Source organism: Chelonoidis abingdonii, chromosome 1 (genome assembly GCF_003597395.2).
Source record: "Chelonoidis abingdonii isolate Lonesome George chromosome 1, CheloAbing_2.0, whole genome shotgun sequence".
In the NCBI taxonomy this organism is placed as follows: domain Eukaryota; kingdom Metazoa; phylum Chordata; order Testudines; family Testudinidae; genus Chelonoidis; species Chelonoidis abingdonii.
Window position 1 is genome coordinate 163,239,785 of NC_133769.1, and position 19,972 is coordinate 163,259,756.

Genomic DNA, 19,972 nt, shown 5'->3' on the forward strand with positions numbered 1-19,972 from the left:
GCTGTGGCACCAAACTAATGGCTGCTCTCCAAGTCCTTGTCTACACAGTCTTGGATGACATACTAATTAAAAACACAAGTGCCCTGCCTACACTAGTGCTTCTGCCATTGTTACCAATGGAGGAACTGCATCAGTGCTAGAGCAATGGTGCAAAGAGTCCCGGTGCACATACACACTGAGACAGGAGGAATATACTCAGCCTGTGGAGAAGCTGCTCGTGCCAGTCAGTGTACAGACTGGTTCTTCCATCTTCCAGAGGAGACACAGAAAACTCTCAAAGAACAAAAACAGTCTAATTAAGAATGCCTGTCAATGCTGAATCCAGAGAAATCTGAGCAGGAGCGCGGGAATGGTTCTTTTGTTCCCTCCATGACAGGTACTTGATTTTTCTCCTCATACACAAGCATTCCCCTCACTTTGGTGTACTTGGAGAGAGGGAAGACCATCCCACATTCTGTCACTCTCTCTGTCTGAGGTATTTTTAAAGGCACCCATCACATCTCTCTAGTATATAGGCACCAAATTCTCTCTATTCCAGAAGAATGGGACCAGCTGAGCAAGGAAGAGAAACTAGTGCCAGTGTTGCTTGGACAGCCTCAGACATGGTCAACAGCTCCGCCTCTCCCCAGACCCTTATGACAGTTCCAGAGCCATCCTGGTCTCCACCCAAAGACCTTCCCTTCTCCCTCTCCAATACAGACTATACCTTCCTCCATGATCCAAAGCTGACCCAGACTTTCCTTCCCTACCCCAAAATCAATCCCATCTCCAAAACACCTCTCCCTTTCCTCATCCCATGATCTCCCCCTTCTTCCCATAGGCAGCCCCTCATCCACCACAAGGTCCCCTATAGATTTTAATGACTAGTTTCCAGGGCAGCAGGAAAGGGTTTACAACTCAGTGCCTCCCACCAACCCTCCACTTTTTTTAATGTAATATTTCAGATGTCGATGCTGCAAGGACACCATCTGCCTCATGTCAGGGTCTAAATGGAAGGTGGTCCCACAGCTCATCTGGCCTGCTCTTTGCCCAGTGGTGGATAAGAAGGAAATCCATTCAGCAAGGTGTTGCTACCTAGCTTTTTTATAATTTATATTACAGTAATGCCTCAGGGTCTGTTGAGAACAGGGCCCCACTGCAAAACCATAGAGCAACAGTCAGTGCCTGCTTCCATGAGAACTTCTCTTTTTATCTCACATACCCCTTAGAGGCCATCACTAATAACTTTGGGCTTCCCTCTTCCTCATGCTCACTCATCCTCCACAAATCAACCAAACAGGGAACAAAACTCATGACCAAGTTACTTCAGATAAGAGTAATCTCACCTATCCCCAAATTCATCAGCTGGCCCTCAATTCTCAGGAAGCACATCCCTCTTGTCTTGTAAATTCATTCATAGGAATTCATTTTCAGGATACTGGGAGGTGATTGTTTTGCCACTTTGGACAAATGCAAATACAAGAGGTGTTTAGCTCTAGTGCCTGGATGGAAAGTCACTGAACAATTAAATAGTAAGAAATCCTTAAAGAAAACTCTCCCCAAACAAGAGGCCAAGGAACAGAAGACTCAGATCAGGTCTGTAGTAAAGACCTATATCGGTATAACTATGTTACTCAGGGGTGTGAAAAATCCAAATCCCCTGAGTGACATATTTATATTGACTTATCCTCACATGTAGATAACACTATGTCAGTGGGAGAGCTTCTCCCCTCGACATAGCTACTGCCTCTTGGGGAGGTGGATTATCTATGCCGACAGGAGAAGCTCTCCTGTTGGTGTAGTAGCATCTTCATTTAAGCTGCAGCACTGTAGCGCTGTATGTGAAGACAAGCCCTCAGTGGCATACTATCAATCATTGATCACTGGTTCTTGGATGACCTGCAACAGTGAAGCAGGAAAGAATAAAATACCAGTGTCTAGCTAGGAAGAGACATATTCTCTGACACAAGAAATTCTTACAAGTCTATGCCCTGGCCATAGATTATGCACAGAGGTTCTACTTCTCCTATATCATAGAAGGAGCGTGAACCCTTTAGGATCATGCATTCTTTTCTCAACATAAAATGCTTTCCTATGATGCCACAGAGCACCTCATACTGCATGACACCATCAAGCCTACTTGATGGATAAGTGCGTCCCCATTCAGGATGGCATCTCTAGAACCACTTGCCAAGCAGAGGCCTGAGAAAATAGGATCCCTCTCAGATATTCTCTCACTTGCATATGAGGAACACTACAGGAAACCCCCACCTATCCGACTGATCCTTACACTCTCTGAGGTACAAGATGAGTAAGGTAATATCTTTTATTGTACCAACTTCTGTCAGTAAAAGAGACAAGCTTTCAAGCTTACACAGAGCTCTTCTTACTCTATCTGGCTAATGAAGGAGAGTCAAGAGCACCTGGTACTCCTCTTATATTACTACTAGAGTAGTACAGAGACCCCAACAAGGCCAAGGCCTGATAGCGTTCGGTACTTTACCAACATACAATAACAGAGTCTCTGCTCCAAGGAGCTTACAATTTAAACACTTACAGAGGATGTCAATAACTTCTTTGGAGGAGGGACATGTGCCACATATTCAGTAGTCCCAATTATTACTAGAAGAAGAAACTATCAGTGTATGCAAACAATCTATGCAAACTCCCATCCAGTTCTACTCTCTTATTTCTATGCCAGCTAACCCCAAACTTGCCCCCACTCCACCTACTTAGTGACTGCCACTGTTTCAGACTCCCTTCCAGTCAGGTTTCAACCCAAGACTTAGAATCACATCACCTCCAATCTACACCAAACAGCGTCCACTTGTCACAGACCATCCCTGCAAAATTTGAAGCAGAAAGGAAAGGAGTGTTTTGAGGATTTTAAGCAGGGAGGAGACAAATCCAGTCTCACTCTTAACTATGGAGAAGCTCTTGCCTAACTAATAGTTTGTAAAGTGCTAGAGATCTTTGCAACAAAATTATTATGCATTATTTGTATTACCATAGCACTTATGAGCCCCAGTCATGGATCAAGACCCCATTATGCCAGGCACTGGACCAACATAGAACAAAATGACAGTCCCTGCCCGAAAGAGCTTACAAGGTAAGTAAATGCAATATTAAAATGGGAGGAAATGGCATTCCGGTGTTGCTCTGGGTAGTTAAACAGCTGCAGTGAACTCTTCCTATACATTATGATTTTTAAAGTGCTTTAATGCCCAATAATGAAAAAAGACAAGCTATACAAATATAAGGCATGACAGAGGTGCAAAACACAGATTACAACATTTCTGCAACAAATCCAGTAATGAAACCGTAATAATTTATCTCCCTCCCTGCCTCCTGCCCAGGCAAAGTCTGTCTCTTTTTTCTATAGCGTCCAGAGCATAAGGTTTCCATACATACTCTGTCATCCTCCTTTCCCTGCTTCTCACTATCACTTATTTTTCATTGGAGCCTCCAAAAGCTATAGGCTTATCCAAGAGTTTCAGTAGATTTACCATGCTGTGGCCACAGTCCCTAGTCCCTTCTCTGACCAATACAGTCCTTGTCATGTTACCTGGGATCCCCTCACTCCTTCCGGTGCTATTACACCAACTTCTTCAGAAAAGCAATGGCAGCATTGACATGTAGCAGCCAGCTGATTAGACTGACAGATAAACTCCTTGGGCCAAACCCAGACCATGTGCACATGCTGACTTCAGTGGAGCTGCATTTGCTTATGCCACATGTGAATTTGCCTCCTGGCGAGTCATTTCCCTGCCTATGTTTAATTTTAGAGATGGGTCAAAAACCATAACCAAAGGCTTGGATTCAAATCCCAAGATTCAAATTGACACCTCCTCACCCCCTCCAAACACCTTTGAATCAAATCTGGAAGGGGCTTATCTTCATTTTTGGATGGGGCCAAAGTCTCCTAAGAATAACCATTCATCAGCATTACCCTCTGCTTTTAATTCCAGGGAATAAAGGCAATCCCCCATCACCTACTGTACTGTACTGTACGTCGGGATTGGTCTCTTGTCCCCAGGTCAAGCATGGCTGGGAGCACTGTTGAGGGAGCATGTTTAGACCTGGGAGGAAACACCTTGGGTTATTCTTGACTGACTCCCTCAGACTATTCAGGAGCACTGTTAGCAGGAGCACAAGGAATGAGCCACAACGAGTCCCTCTCAGCTCTGGCAACACTAATCAGGGCATGGGGGCCCTAACGTGGGGAGTTCAGATAAAAAAATTGGGCAGCGAGAAAACCCAACTGGTTCTGATCACAATCCCCTCAGCCCTCAGAGAGAAAACACACACACACACTCCTTGAGTATAACATCTTAACTGTGATCCGTCTCTAATCCAGTTCTCCCCCATCCACAATCTTTTTCATCACAGATCCTGAGACTAGTTTTACTGGTAAATTGAGAGGTGTGGGGATGCCGTGTGTGTGCATGCACACATACCTGTGTTGAGAGAGAGGTAAGTTATTTTCTCGATTCATAAGGGGGACCCAATTTTCCAAACATCTCCTTATAGGACTTCTCATTACATCCCACCCCAGCAACTGAGTCAACATTTCCACTTTGTTTTGGTCCAGCTAGGTTGGTGTTTCAGCAATCTGTTTGGTACACTGAATGCAACCTGGGTTTGGAAAGTGGAAAAGTAGAATGGCATACAGGATGGGGCTTCGATAAATAAGAACAGCCATACCGGGTTAGATCAATGGCCCATCTATCCCAGTATCCTGTCTCTGACAATGACTATTGCCAGATGTTTCAGAGGGCATGAACAGAACAGGCAATCAAGTGATCCATCCCATCATTCAATCCCAGTTTCTGGCAGTCAGAGGATTAGGGACAACCAGATCATGAGGTTGCATCCCTGGCCCTCCTCGCTAATAGCCATTGATGAGCCTATCCTCCATGAACGTATCTACTTCTTTTTTTTATCCCACTTATACTTTTGGCCTTCACAACATCCCCTGGCAACAAGTCCATAGCCTGACTGCTTTGGGTGAAGAATTAGTTACTTCCTTATGCTTGTTTTAAACCTCCTGTCTATTAATTTCATTGGGTGACCCCTGGTTTTTGTATTACAGGAAGGGGTAAATAATACTTCTCTATTCACTTTCTGCACTCCGCTCATGATTTTATTGATGTCTATCATATCCCCCCTTAGCTGTTTCTTTTTTAAGCTGATCAGCTGCAGTCTTTTTAAAATCTCTCCTCATATGGAAGCTGTTCCATAACCCTCATCATTTTTGTTGTCCTTCTCTGTACTTTTTCCAATTCTAATATAACTTTTTTGCAATAGAGCAACCAGCACTGCATGCAGTATTCAAGGTATAGGCTTATCATGGATTTATACGGCAGCTTTATAATATTTTCCGCCTTATTATCTATCCCTTTCTTAATGCTTCCTAACAGTCTGTTCGCATTTTTGACTGCCACTCTGCATTGAGCAGATGTTTTCAGAGAACTATACACAATGACTCCAAGATCCTTTGCTTGAGCAGTAACAGCTAATTTAGACTCCATCATTTTATATGCAATTGGGACTATGTTTTCCAGTGTGCATTACTTTGCATTTATCAACATTGAATTTCATCTGCCATTTAGTTGTCCACTCACCCAGTTTTGTGAGGTCCCTTCATAACTTTTCCCCTCCCACCACAAGTCTAATTATCCCTTAGAGCACTTAGAATGAGTAGCAGCCCTTTATCACTCCACTCATCTCATGATGCACCTCAAACCACCATCTTCCTGACCCCTCTCTCACTTCCCTGCAACACAGAATATTCCTGTACTGACTATATGGATACATGCAAGTGATGCTGCCCTCTACTGACTGAGTCCACAGCACAGCTAAGGGGCCCACGGCTGGCAGCAGCTATAACCGTTTGCCTTTGGCTCATGTAGTAGAGGCTTGTGGTTTTGGAGCAGAAGGATCTGAAGCCTAGTCCCAGCCCTCTTAGCCCAAGAGAGAATGGGAGTGATATTTATATAATAACTGTGCCTTGTCCACAGCACACAAAGTAGTCACACTAGTTCCCTTACTCTCTGGCAACTACTCTCCAGCTTGCAAGTCACCACATCTCAGCTAATTCTCTCTTGTTAGCTGGTTCCCTTATATGGAACTGGTTCTTTCCCTTCCCTTAGGCCGGCCTTGCACTTTTCCTTTCACCTGCTCTTTCCCCAGGATCACAGCAGAGCTCCCTTCAACTTTCTTCAGGCTGACAGGTGCTTCGACACTGCAGTGGTAGGCACCGCAGACAACTTTACGGATGAGTCTACATAGCAAATCGGGCAGTGCAGGTGCACCTCATGTAGACATACCCAAGCTAGCTTCAATCAAACTAGCTGGCTAAAAATAGCAGTGTAGCTGTGGGCTGCCCAAGTAGAATCCCTTCTGGGTCCAAAGGTTCATACACAGTAGTTAGTCCATTCCACCACAGCTACACTGCCATTTTTAGCGAGCTAGCTCAATCCAAACTAGTGTAGGTATGCCGGCACCTTCTAAATTTAGCCTCACAACACTCCTTTTTCCTCTTTACCTCTCTAGCTAAAATAAAAGCAAAATGTTCAACTGTGACATACTCCTCAGAAAGTTAATGTGGACCAATGGATAGAGCACTGGGCTAGGAGTCAGGAGACGTGGGTTCCACGCTGCGTTTTGATACTAACCTGCTGGGTGACTTTGGGCCAGTCACTTCGCTTGGTTTTCCTTCCCATACTTTGCCTGTCTTCTCCATTTAGAAGGCAAGCTCTTTGAAGCAAGGACTCTCTCTCACTATGTGTATGTACAGCACCTAGCACAATGGGGCCCAGAACATGGCTGATTCCTCTAGGTGCTACAGTAAAACAAATAATAAATGTAGGATTTCGAGTAAAAGGGGAGCAAGAGGCTCTTCTCAGGCTCTCACCTGGAGAGTCATATTAACAAACCTCCTCTTAGCTTAACTCTTCTACTATTAAACAGGTTATGTTCACATCTTTTTGGTCTGGTAAAAGGTGTGTGCGCTTGTTTGGTTAGTATATTTTAAACAGTGGCTCTTTGAAATAGCTCTGAGGTTTGGGATATCTAAAGCAGTCCCAGCTGAAATGGATTGGTGGGGAGAGTGCAGGTGAGGTGACCAAAGGTGCATAATAAATATGACTTACTACTTGGTTCTGCAATCTCAAACATGGTATGTGTATAAATGCCATTCTATTTCCTCTCCAGAACATCCCCCACCCCTCCAGCAAGCAGCACAGCCTTCCTTAAATGCAGCTCAACTGCCAGGTAAGACCAGCGCATTTTCATTACTACTCTCTGTTGTATACTTAAGGCTTGTACCTGCTCCTAATGAAATAAATTGATGTCAAAACTCCCAGTTAAGTGGAAGCCAGAGCCAACACAATCTGTAGTATGTTGTGTAAGTGCAATTTACTGTATATAAAGGACTTCTGGCCTCTGTTTGGCACGCACATGAGTTGTCCCCAATCCCTACAAGATAAGGTAGAAAGGGAAGTTGTGAGGCTAAATTCATTAGTTAGTAAAGCACAGTACGATCCTTAGATGGGAGATCCTTAAAAATGCAAGGCATCATAGCTCAGTGTTTGTGAGGAACTTAGTTATTAGGGTGATGTGGGCCACATAAGTACACACAGATGGCCAAGATTGCTTTCTATCATCTGTGCTTGTTGAGAAGGGTGCAACCTTTCTTCTCAGAGGTCGCCTTTACCACAGAAATCCAGGCTTTTGCCCTCTCGAGATTAGACTAATGCAACACTCTCTACTTGGAACGACACATGGGATCACGTGGATTGGCACACCCTATGCAGTAAGCTGGGCCTTGCAAGAGATCACATCACATTGATGCTTCATAGTCCGTTTCCAGGTAGGGCTTAAGGTGGTGGTTTGGAGCTAGACTGTTTGAACCTTAACAGGGTGGAAACCCAGCTAGCTGCTACCCAGGTGACACCACAACATAGGATCAGTGAAAGCACTCTAAAAAACAAGGCCCTGATTTTAAAAGGCAGGAGAATTGTTTGGATGTTGAAAAGCACCTTAGTGAGTTAGGAGCACATGGCCACTGACTTTCAACGGGTCTAGCGTTAAATCACTTCGGTGCTTTGGAAAATCCCACCCAGAGTGATTTCCAAGAGAATGCTTCAGCTTTAGATCTCAGTCCCACCCTCTTGGCCTGACACAGCTCAGACTTGTTGACCTAACAGCTTTCCTTTAAATCCTGTGCCAGTTGTCTGGGGGCCTGGGACCCAAAGGAAGTGCTTGCTGGCTACAGCAGGCTCAGAGAGCAGCTGGGCAAAATGTGCCTATATCACCCACAGCCATGCAGCCATGCCATGTACTGATTGAGTGCCATCCTCCCACCCCAGAGCTGAGTGCCTCTGATTGGAAGGGGTGGAGTGAAGAGAACCCTCTATGCATTATCTGTAGTTTGGAGCTCTCCGAGATGAAAGGCCTCAGACGAATGTAAAAATATTAGTCATCATTCAAAATACCACTGGCTTCCAAATAACTGTCCACTTGTTTGTGAGAGAAAACCCTTGCTGCATGGAGTATTGCCAGTGTGCTCTCTGGGGAGAAGGCCTCTACATGGACTTAATCTAGGCTTTGGATTTTAAACAGGAACAGCTCAGACTGTTCTCAGACATTTTCTCTGACAACTGGGCTCCTAGTGGATGTGATGATTTCTCTCTTGCCTCCTCTTTCTCCATTTTCAAAGTGTGGCATTAAAGGGCTTCTTTGAAGATAAGGCCAAATTTTCAAATCGGGGCAGGGGAGGGGTCTTCATAAAACAAGGAGAGGAGGGAGAAGGCGGGAGTTATTTTGCCTGTGGAGATGCACGCTGCCTGGAACATAAGATTAGAGTGGTCTCTCTGTACCACCACTGGCTGGAGCCATAAATCTGTTGCAGTTCTGCTACCGACACTAGACTCCCTGATGGTCACACTCAGCTAACATGTCTTCTATAGCAGGTCACCAGCTTGTTCTCCGAATCTCAAAGCACCGCACAGAGCCCCCTGAAAGCTTCCCATCCATCCAGTACAAGCCTTTCACCACACTGCCATGCTTGAAGAGGCATGCTACATTTCCATCCTAAACCAATCGCAGTTCGTATCTATGGCCTCCCAAATCACAGCAGCTCATAATCTTTACTGAATTTATCCTCATCATGCCCCTGTGAGGTAGGCAAGTGCGTTCTTAGAGATGGGGAAATGAGGCAAAGAGAGGCTAACTGACGTGCCCAAGGCACATCAGATGTCTGGTAGAACAGGGGATTGAACGTGGGTCTCCCCCGGGCCATCCTTCATTTCAGCGCTCCTCAGTGCAGGGCAGGTGGGCAGTATCTACATTGTTTTGAAACAAGCTTTAGACCCTGTCTCCATTAAGGAAATAAGCATCAAGGTAGCTACATCAGTGTGGATCCATAATTAGACACACTGCAGCAGCGAAAAGCAGGGGCTATGCTGGTGCAGTTTATTTTAGTGCCTCACTAGATTAAGCTGTACTGGGGTAAGCCCCGTTTTGGGCCAATGCAATACATCTAGGTCAGGGGGTCATACCAGTGTGACTGCATTGCTGGAGTTACACCTGCGTAAATTTCCTTAATGTAGACGGGGCCTTGTTTACCATTATGCAATGGCTCAGAAGGCTTTATCTAACCTGCTAGCTTGGCCTGCCAGCTTTCAGATGGTACCAACCCTCCATTGCGGAAAGCCTCTAATTTCAGGCAATTTGAAGTGGTTTGGAGAAAATAAAAATAACCTAAAGGCTTCTGGTCTGACGTTAGAAAGTTAATGCTAGAGTTCTTAAAGGGATAACCCTCTCACTGCCCCACATTTGTATCATTATAGTGACAGAAAACTGTCCTGACCTGCAGGCCCATGCCTAAAAATCAGTTAGAATCCTTGGCACTGTTCGGCAAAAGGATCCACACACACCAAGACCCTGACTCTACTGATCCCTTTACTGGATGAGACCTTTGGTTGCCAAAATGGAATTCCCACCAGTGAGGTTTGGTTGACAGACTTACTGGCTGTTATCGGCAAATAGCTGAACTCCTGGAGGGAAGACGGACCAAGTGGGATGAAAGTGATTTACTTTCAATCCCTGACTGAACTTATACAATAGTCTGCTTATACCCACTGCAGCCCATATTGCCTTGACTCCACTGTATCCTCCTAGTGCCTGACTTTTGTGAGGTTTGGATTAAGCCCAAGAAGCCTGTGGTCGCTACACAATAACCAGGCACAATCACAATCCTCACGCCTGAGAGGAGCTCAGGGATTGATCTCCCCCGACATCCCACCAGGTGAAAGCTGCTCTGAACCAGTTGAGGAGAGGGCAGGGTCCAGGTCTGTCTCCTTGGCGCTGGCACTCTGCCTAATAACAGGGTGCAGCATTTGTGTAGCTCCCATATATTCCCTGAAACAAGATTCCTTAGTTCCCGCTGTGGGCAAGCAGCTCTGCACCACCTCTTACTCAGGACTCTTATAGTCTATTATGGTAGCACCTAGGAGCTCTGGCCACAAGCCAGGACCCCGCTGTGCTAGATGCAGTACAAACTCAGGACGGACAGTTCTTCCCCCAAAGAGCTTATAAACGTGACTGTCAAGCACAACGGAGCCTTTAAACTGCATATGGGACGCCACCTCTTTTACGGGAAAATAACAATTTGCACTGTCAATCTGAATAAAAATAAAATTAAGAAGTCAACTAAAAGTGATCCAACCCGTTCTCCAAAATGCCCATCTGACGCTCACTTTCTTTTGAGGAGTGGTGTTTAAAAATAAACCTGGCTACCTTTGTCATTGTTAAAATTGTGTTTATGTTTTTGTACTTCTTTGCTTCCTGGTTCCAGCTGAGTTAGTATCTAAGACCCTCTGAGCAGGGATGTGTCATGTCTTAGTTAGAGCCCTGCATGCCCATGGCATTTATAGAAATAGGCAAGAACTGAAAAGCCTCTGAACACAAACATTCATCTTTGGACTTGTCTACATGGCGAGTTTCACACCTTGCCTTGCCACAAAATATCACAGCACCCCAGATTCCCACACAGTAACTTGCTGCATGGATCCTGCTACATAGAGCTGAGTGAAAGTCCCTCAGCCCATTGTCACAGATTCAGAAGGCCTGAACAGACACCAAGATTTCGGAACGTTTATCCAAATCTTATATGAGCCTACTGAAGACAATAGCGATCTTGCCATCGACTTCACTGGGACCTGGGATTGGGTCATTTTACATCCATCTGCCATTGTATCCTGCCAAAACCCCATAGCGAATGCAGAATGAAGGTTGCCTACCGCCACTTCATTTGCTTCTGGAACATGGTGGGCGACTAACCGTCAATCTCCGAGAGCTAGGGAATGCACGGGTAAGTTATTGTCTTCCACACTGCACTCCTACCCACCTTAAACTCTGCCTCTGTGGAGGTAGGCACTGTGAGTACAGAAGAGCTCTGGGTGCTCAACACAGCTCCACTTCACCATTCCTAAATCAAACAATTTCACGATGTCAAGAAGCACTGGTACTTGCAGGTGATCAGCATGGCTCTGACCATCATCTCCCCGCCTAAGGATGTTGAGAAGCAAAGAGATTAGGAGAATGTTTCACCCCATCCTAATGAGCCTTGACACCTGGGCCGTCCCTAGAAGTGTGGGGCCCGGGGCGGAAGTGACGGATTCGTCTCTTCCAGGACCGACCGCGCTGGTCAATCGCATCGGTCCACGGGGGCCCCAAAGCGCGGGGCCTGGAGCAGTCGCCCCGATTCGCCCTATCCAAGGGACGGCTCTGCTTGGGACCTTCCCAGTGTCCACCAGAACTCCACACCTACACTGCCAGTCACATGCTGCTGGGCACCCTCACTGACCCCGTGCTGCACTGCCACTCTGGTGAATACTAGCAATGCGTTTGTTGCATCACTGTGGCCACAAGACTCACTAGGGTAACTGAAGAGGACATCCCAACCAGAGTTCTTAGGACAGGAACAAACAGGTGTTAAGCACCTGCAAAGTCTTTGGGAGTTTGTTCTGACTAAGAGAAACGGTCGCCTTTAAGTCGGGCTACATTATAACTAGACTTGGCAGAAGCTGAATTTTATTTCTTTACAATTTTGACAGATGACACTGATGTTTATTTTTACGCATTTCTTTCTATTTTTATCTGTTTAAAAGTTCTCACTGTGGGAATTTGGGGGGGAGGGAGGGAAGAGTCAGATAATTATTTAACAATAGCGGATGTTGAGATTCATAAAGTTAAAGCTTTAAACTCATTAAAACACCCCATGTCAAAATACAAAGTCAATATCCTTATATCAAATTCAAACAAGCTCTCAAGCCGCATTTTTGTTACTTTGCTTATCTGTAAATTTCGATCGTCGTTGTCATAAATGTGTTTCCGACAGTTTTGGCATGCATGGGGAAATCAACATTTACAGATAAAAATCTGATCCTTCTGAGCCTATTTACAACCATGCTAAACTGCTGCATCTTCAGAACTGTGATTCCACAAGCAATGGGCTGACTCAGCACTATAATCATCAAAGCACAACGGCTGCTTACTGCAACATGCACATGCAATAGGATTTCCAGCTAATGTTTCTGAAGGAGCTTTAAAGTGACCCAGGAGGCGGGTCACCTGAGCCAAAAGATCAGCAATCCCCTGACCATAACGCACCAACTAGGTTTTTAAGGACAGGCTTGACAAAGCCCTGGCTGGGATGATTTAGTTGGGATTGATCCTGCTTTGAGCAGGGGGTTGGACTAGATGACCTCCTGTAGTCCCTTCCAACTCTGATATTCTATGATAACTACAAGCCAGCAAAATCAGGCATTTAACATGATGGATCTGAACAAATGACCTCAACAAACTCTACCTCGCAAACCTCTCCTAGAAGATGTCTGAGGGAGGTGGTATTTTCAAAACCACTCAGAGTTGGCCTAACTTTTCTCTCACTCAAGTCAAAATTCCCACCGACTCTCATGGGAGCAGGGCAAAGCCAACCATGAACCCTCATTGTCTGCGGTAGTTCCAGTGTCTTGGGGCTATCTGTTATACGAACTTAAATCCAGAGACGTTCCTCGGCCTTCAGCTGCTCAGCTATGCATTACAATCTGCCCATCAGCGTGCAATGACGGGAGGGTTGCTTTAAACATATGATTTAGCTGCTTTGCCTTTTTCCTTTGGCCCCAGGGTTAAATTGAATGGTTTGTTATTAGTCACCTTGAAGTCACCCTAGAGAGAGGTTCATGTGCCTTGACTATGGTTGTAGTCAGGAAACTTGCTCACCCTTTTCAACACAACTCCTTCTCCTAGGGGTGAGATTCTGCACTATGCCTCTCAGCAGTGCAGCGCAGTATTTACCACCCAGGTGGAGAAGAGGCTAAGGTAGCTTCCTCCCATTCCTCTGCCATCCCATGGCCCCCACTGTAATCTGGACAAACCTGCAGGCTTGTCTAAGTTACAGCATCCTATCCTTGCTGCCTATGGCCTTCCCTAAACATGCCTTAGTTCCCCTCTAGCTGTGCCCCGGGTACACATGCCCCTCAAGGCTTCCCAGGGGGCCTCAGAAAGCACTCTGCGGCTGTCCTCCTCAGATCCTGTGACAAAGGAATACTTTTAGATCCCCTTTATGCTGCTTCAGCTCTTTTACCCACCATATAGAAGGAAGAACTGAGATGAGGATATCACCATATGCATCCAATGTCTAGCCTCGCTTTACCAAGAGAAACAAGGGTTTATATTTGTTGCCCCTGAAGTGTCAATATTATTAATCATATTTGAAATTCTATTGTGCTTTCCATTCGTGAGTTAGGTCAGTATTAGACCAAATTTTAATAATGGGGAAACTGAGACAAAGAGGGAGGAAGGATCTTACCTCAAAAATCACACTGGAAGTCTGTGTCAGCCAGGAATAGAACCCAAGTCTCCTGACACCCAGCCTTGTGCTTTAACCTGAAGATTATCCTTCAACTCCTGTTTCCACTCTGCCCTAAGACAGCCACAACAATGTGAGCAGGAATCTCTTCTGGGAGCACATAATCCAACTGTCAGCCTTGCTCACTCCTCAGGGTGAGAGATGCAGGAAGAACCCAGGTGGCACTGGCAGTTAGAAAAGTAAAGTAATCCGTTGACTTGGAAACCGAGCACATTTGATCCAGTATCACTGAGAAAAACAGAGTTTTTCTGACTGTTGTCACACTGACCTCACACCCTCTTAGGCTGGGAAAGAGCTTTATTTCTTTGCACCACCCTCTGCAGTGGGCTCAGAGGATTCCATGGGTTTACAACCTTAGCTGCAGGTTTCCTTGTTTTGGGGGACTTAAGTTAGATACCTAAGGCTGAATTCTGCCACTCTCAGTAACACAGGTAAATGGGAGTTGCACCCCTGGATCTGAGCTCCATGGTCAATATAGTGAAGCTGGCAGGGTTTGGGCAGGGGTGGGGGCGCGAGGAATTTCAGGAGGCAAGGGGAGTTGGGCAATTATTCAGCTATTCTTTGGCCAAACAAATCCCAAAGATGAAAGCTGAGAGGGTCTGACACCCAAGGGGCTAGAAAGACCTCATGAATACTTAAGTGCCCCATTCAGCAAGGTGAAACAAAACAGCCCAGGTGCTGTGTTGTGTCAAGTGGATGACCCAGCGCGTCACAGTAACAAACAGATGAGGAAAAGCGGTGCTTTCCAATCCCTAAGAAAGTAGAGAGCGATCATGAGAATTTACATCCTCAAATGTAGCAGCCACAGCCACCTGTAATGTATCCTCTTTACCCCTAGTGCAGAAGAGAGGGCAGTGTGGAGGCTGCCACCTTTACGGTTTTCACTGAGCCCTCTCTCAAAAGAGGAGTTATTTTTGAAAGGGTGAAATGAATTTGGTCCTCAATTTTGTACATCAGCCTTTTGCGCTTCCTTCATGTGAACATGCCCTATTTTTCCTACATAGAACTCTATCAGCAAGGAGAGGAGCACTAGGTCTGATCTCAGCCCTAACAGAAAACACCCATTGGGGATTTAGCCTGCTTTAGACCTGGAGGATAAGACCTTTTAATTGTGAGGGAAGCAAAACTCCACTGATTTCTTGCCACAGATAAATCCATCCATTTGATGGGAAAATAATAACGCTCCCTAAATTATATCTACCCCAACAGAGTCCAGGGTGCTTCCTATTAGCAAGGGGAGCTATTTACATTCAGTTATTTAGGTCATTTATAAAACAAAATACCCACCATTTGCAACCCTCACAGTGTTTCTTCTGAAACCTTTTACATAGCCGTAAACCTCAATATCCAACCCACTAAAAAGGTGTCGTGCGTGTTCGTGTGCAAAGCCAACAATTTTCTCTCTTCCAAGTGCAGGTAGACTGAAAAAGCACACTCCCAAAAGGATAGGAAAACCAAAATAAAACCCTAGTTGCAAACAAATGAAAAAAAACACAAAACCCCCTAATATTCTTTTAATCATTTTCCACTATGAAGTTTTTTAAACCACTATGATATGCAAATTGACATATCAAAACGACATTGCCCAGTGCTGCTTGGTAGCTATGCAGAAATTAAGAGAATTGGTCACCAAGTAAATCAAACAATTTAAGACATGCAAGAAATTGTATGTGAACACAGACCAGTCTGTATATATAGGATCACACTCTCCTGTTCACATAAACCAGAATATGCATGGAGGCAATAGAGTTTCATTAAAAACAAAACACCAAGGTGACAAGATCCTGAAATTCCTTTCCCACAACTTCACTGAAATATACTTGAAGGAACTGTGGCCCCTCTACAGGCATAAGTTTTAGTCAAAAATAAAATGTGTGTGTTAAATCAATTTTGACCTTTGGGGATATCAAGAAATGTGCTTGGTCTATTAATTATTAATTATTATTATTATCATCTATTATTAGCAAGTTCTTCAAAACTCTTAATTAAAAGAGTAATTCGAATGCAGCTATAAATCCTGAACTCTTCCCTCCCCTAAATAATCGGTGCATTTTCTATTTAAACGCAATGTTACAAGGACCTGCCAAAGTTATAGTCCAAACACCAAGCTACACACGCATAACATCCTCTCAAGTCCCACATCACAGCAGAAAGCGATTCCCTCTCAACTCTCCTTAACACCCCTACCCCCCATCTATTTCACCGATCACCTTCGCATAAGGACTAAAATATACAATTGCACAAGAAAATGCAGGCAGTGAACAAACATTTTACTCACAGAAAACCCACCCACGCTTCTCTCGGCAACAGAAACCCCTCCACATAATCACAAGCCAAGATGCCTTTGCATTAGTTGTCTTTTCTGCAAACTCCCATCATTTTTTTAAATAAATCCACTATTTTTTTACGAAGGCGGGGGGGCAGTAAAGAAATCTGTTTCTTAAATCTTCTTCCCCCGTATCTTGTTGGTTGAGGAAGGGAGCCGAGTTGATCTTTGGGAAAGTTTTGGGCACTGGAGCTGCAGTACCCGCAGAGTGCGTGCAAGGCCCTCCATTAATGCCGAGAAACAAGAGTGAAATAAACAAGCCCCAAATCCCACCTGCCCGGTCTAAAATAAAACTCACCATGGAAGGGGGGCGAGGGAATCGCTGGGGAAACTGTTCCTCTCTTGCTATTTTTATTGCATTAAAAAACACAAACCACAGAGATTTCCCCTAAAAGCATCCAGCAAACAACCCTCCCAAACTCCAACACAAAGATTTGCGGCTCCTACACATAAGAGCTTAAGGAAAGGAAAAAACCACAACCCACCAGAACGTCGCTCGCTCCAAAACAAACTTTTTTTAACCTCCCCACCCCACCCCCAGCTGTTTCACTCACCGGAGATCTCTGATGGAGCAGGAAGGAGAAACACAAAGATACACAAAATGAGAAGAAGCAACAAAGAGGCTAATGTCCAGGGGCTGGGAAGTTCCAGGCCGGATCTGGAACTCAGCAAAAGAGTCAGGGCTTTTTGATTTGGGGACTTACTTTCTTTTCGTGCTGGTTGATTTTAGGGATAATTTTAGGGGCGGAGGTATTCTGCAGGGCTCAGGGGAGGAGGAAGAGAAGGAAGCTGTTGTAAGAGGAAGAAAGAGACATTGGAATCAGGGCAGCCACATGGAAGAAGGTTTTTTGGATGACTGAACTCTCAAACAATTCCCTTCTTTTGCTACCAGTCCTGTGGCTCTTCTGGAGCCTCCCATTCTCCCCTCCCCCTTAGTAGGAGGAGGGAAAGGAGGAGGAGCGAGACGGGGGAAAAATAACTCCCCAAAGGAAGGTAAAGAACAATAGTCTCCCCAAATACTAGTAATGGGCATCAGATGGATTCTCTCTGTCTCATCTCCCAGCAATTGGGGTGAGTTTAAAGAATCACACACACAAAGCAGCAGTCCTGGTGCTCTCCCCCCCCCCCCCCCTCTGTCCCCAGAGAAGCGGAAGCTGGGAAAGTTGAGCTGAAAAGTTTGGCAAAAGAAGGAGGGTCCCTCCACCACCCCTTGTCTTGTGGACTTGGTATGTGGCAGTCCTTAGTGACCCCCTATTCATCATTGCGGGGGGCAGTTAGAGGCTGGAACTGCTGCAGCAATGTGACTTTTTCTTTACACACAACACTGAACCTTTAGGCAAGAAAGTAGGTCCCTCTTGGAACATACAGCCTTGCTGATGGAAAAATTGTGTTTGTGTGTGTGTGTGTGTGTGTGTGTGTGTGTGTAACCAACCAGGGGCCCTATTTTTCTTTATCAGTAACTGCTCCATATTGCACATGCAATAATATTGTATCATATACTGTATGATGTCACTAGGCTGAAGGGAAGTTGGGGATAGTATGTGTCATTACAAAACTAAGATATATCAACTGTAAAGGATAGATGTTTAATTGTCTTCCCCTGTCCCAGCCTTTTGGATTTTGCTCACCTTTGTAAGCCCCTCACTTCCAAACATTTAAGCATGTGCATAACTTTACTCGTGTATAGTCCCGTCCAAGTCCACAGGACTGCTGCTGAAAAGGGCTTGTCTACACTTACTGTGGCAATCGATGCAACGAGTGTCTATTTAGTGAGTCTGGTGAAGACACGCTAAATCAATGGGAGAGCACTTACCCATTGATTTGTGTACTCGACCTCTGGGCTTTTCTACACTACTGACCGATCGATGCAGCAGGGGTCAATTTATCATGTCTAGTGTCGATGTGATAAATCGACCGCCGATCTCTCTAGCGTCAACTCCGGTACTCCACCTCAACCAGAAGCACAAGGGGAATTGATGGGAGACACTTTCCCGTTAACTAGGCGCAGTATTGGCACCACGGTAAGTGATCTATATTGGCTTCAGTTATGTTATTCATGTAACTAGGGTGACCAGACAGCAAATGTGAAAAATCAGGACAGAGGGTGGGGGGGTAATAGGAGCTTATATAAGAAAAAGCACCAAATATCGGGACTGTCCCTATAAAATCGGGACATCTGGTCACCCTACACATAACTGAAGCTGTGTAAGTAAGATCGATTTACCACATGTGCTTAAGTGTTCGCAAGCTTGGGCTTTAAATCTTTAAATTGTCAGCTCTTTGGAGCAGGGACCGTATCTCCCCCATGTTTGGGCAGCAGATAGCACAACAGACCTCCTGCTGTCATTGAGACCTCTGGGTGTTCTTTTCACCATAGGCCCAGTCCTGCTCCCACTGATGTTACAATTCCCATTGACTTAGAACTGGTCTACACTATGGGGGAAGATTGATCTCAGTTACGCAACTTCAGCTACATGAATAACGTGACTGAAGTCAATGTACTTAGCACAACTTACCGCGGTGGCGACTCTACACTGTGTTGACGGAAAAGCATCTCCCGTCGATTCCCCTGGTGCTTCTCATTGAGGTGGAGTACCAGAATCGATGCTAGACACAATAAATTGACCCCTCCTGGATCGATTGCTGCCCATCGATCTGGCCAGTAGAGTTGTGGGTGCTTAGCACCTACTGGGCTCAGAGAGAGCCATCTTTCATTGAGAGCAATGTGGCCAGAACAAAACGTACTGACAAAACCTTGATACCACATCACTGCTTCATGGATTCTGCATATGCTACAGATTTAGCAGAAAAGGCAGTTTTTAAAACATTTTACTGGGATTATTTTTCATCTCCCTCAGCCTACAAAACTAGACTCCAGTGATTATCATGACTGGACCTTGGAGAGAGAGAGAGAAATAATAACAAAATGAGCTACTAATAAAGATGAACAGAATCCTTGTGGAAAAATCCAGTAGATTTTAATAGGGATGAAACCAAAGGGGTCTGTAGAAATTACTTTGTCTATAGAATTAAATAGAGAGGATGTCTTTTCTATAGATTTTTTTTTTAACCATGCTAAGGGATCTCTAGCAGGGACATAAATCTCTATGAAACTCTCCGGGTGGTTCAAAGCTTCTAGAGGAAAATTGACATTTTCTATTAAAATCTATAGGACTGTCCCATAATGGAATACGTAATATAACCAAAACATCACAGCCCACCCTTTTCTTCAGCTTCAAGCTCTTAGTGTGACTTCTTTCCCACTATTCCTTCTAGAAATTGTACCAGTAAAGAGCGAGGCCAAAAGTTTGTATTAAATACTCTTCTACATGTAACATTAGCACATTTACCTGCTGTCCTTCAGGGCGCTCATGAAAATTAGATCCCACACACTGGCTCTGATGATGGCTCACTGTGTGATCTTGGCAAGTCCAGTCCTCGCTGTGTGCCTCAGTTTCCCCAGCTGTAAAACACGGATACCCCTGTGAGGCAGACACCTTGTCTGTCTCACATGGGTAATTAATGTCTGTAAAAAGCTTTGAAGCATTCTGTCTGGCCAGAATTACCCAGGCAGTGGTTCCTCTAAGTGAAGGTCCCCCTTTCCACCGATGTAGCACCATTAATGAGGCTGGGCAGTGGGCAGAGGATTTACCCTCAGATGCACTGAAGTATCCCAAAGGAGAGAGGGCAGGAGAAAATGTACACTCAAAAGGGAATGGGATGAAGGG

At 45.0% G+C, this 19,972-nt stretch overlaps 1 protein-coding gene across 5 annotated transcripts in view; it reads right to left on the reverse strand.

The window, feature by feature from the left end:
- BOC (BOC cell adhesion associated, oncogene regulated) overlaps positions 1-17,108 on the reverse strand; it is an 87,625-nt gene extending 70,517 nt beyond the window's left edge. For 4 of the 5 annotated variants that reach the window (XM_075072248.1, XM_075072245.1, XM_075072247.1 and 1 more), the window contains exon 1: positions 16,949-17,108. The gene's annotated coding sequence lies outside the window, so the exon portion shown is untranslated. Of the gene's footprint in view, positions 1-16,798 lie in introns of all 5 variants that reach the window. The other variant, XM_032780242.2, reaches the window with a different exon arrangement.
- Positions 17,109-19,972: the final 2,864 nt, after the last annotated feature.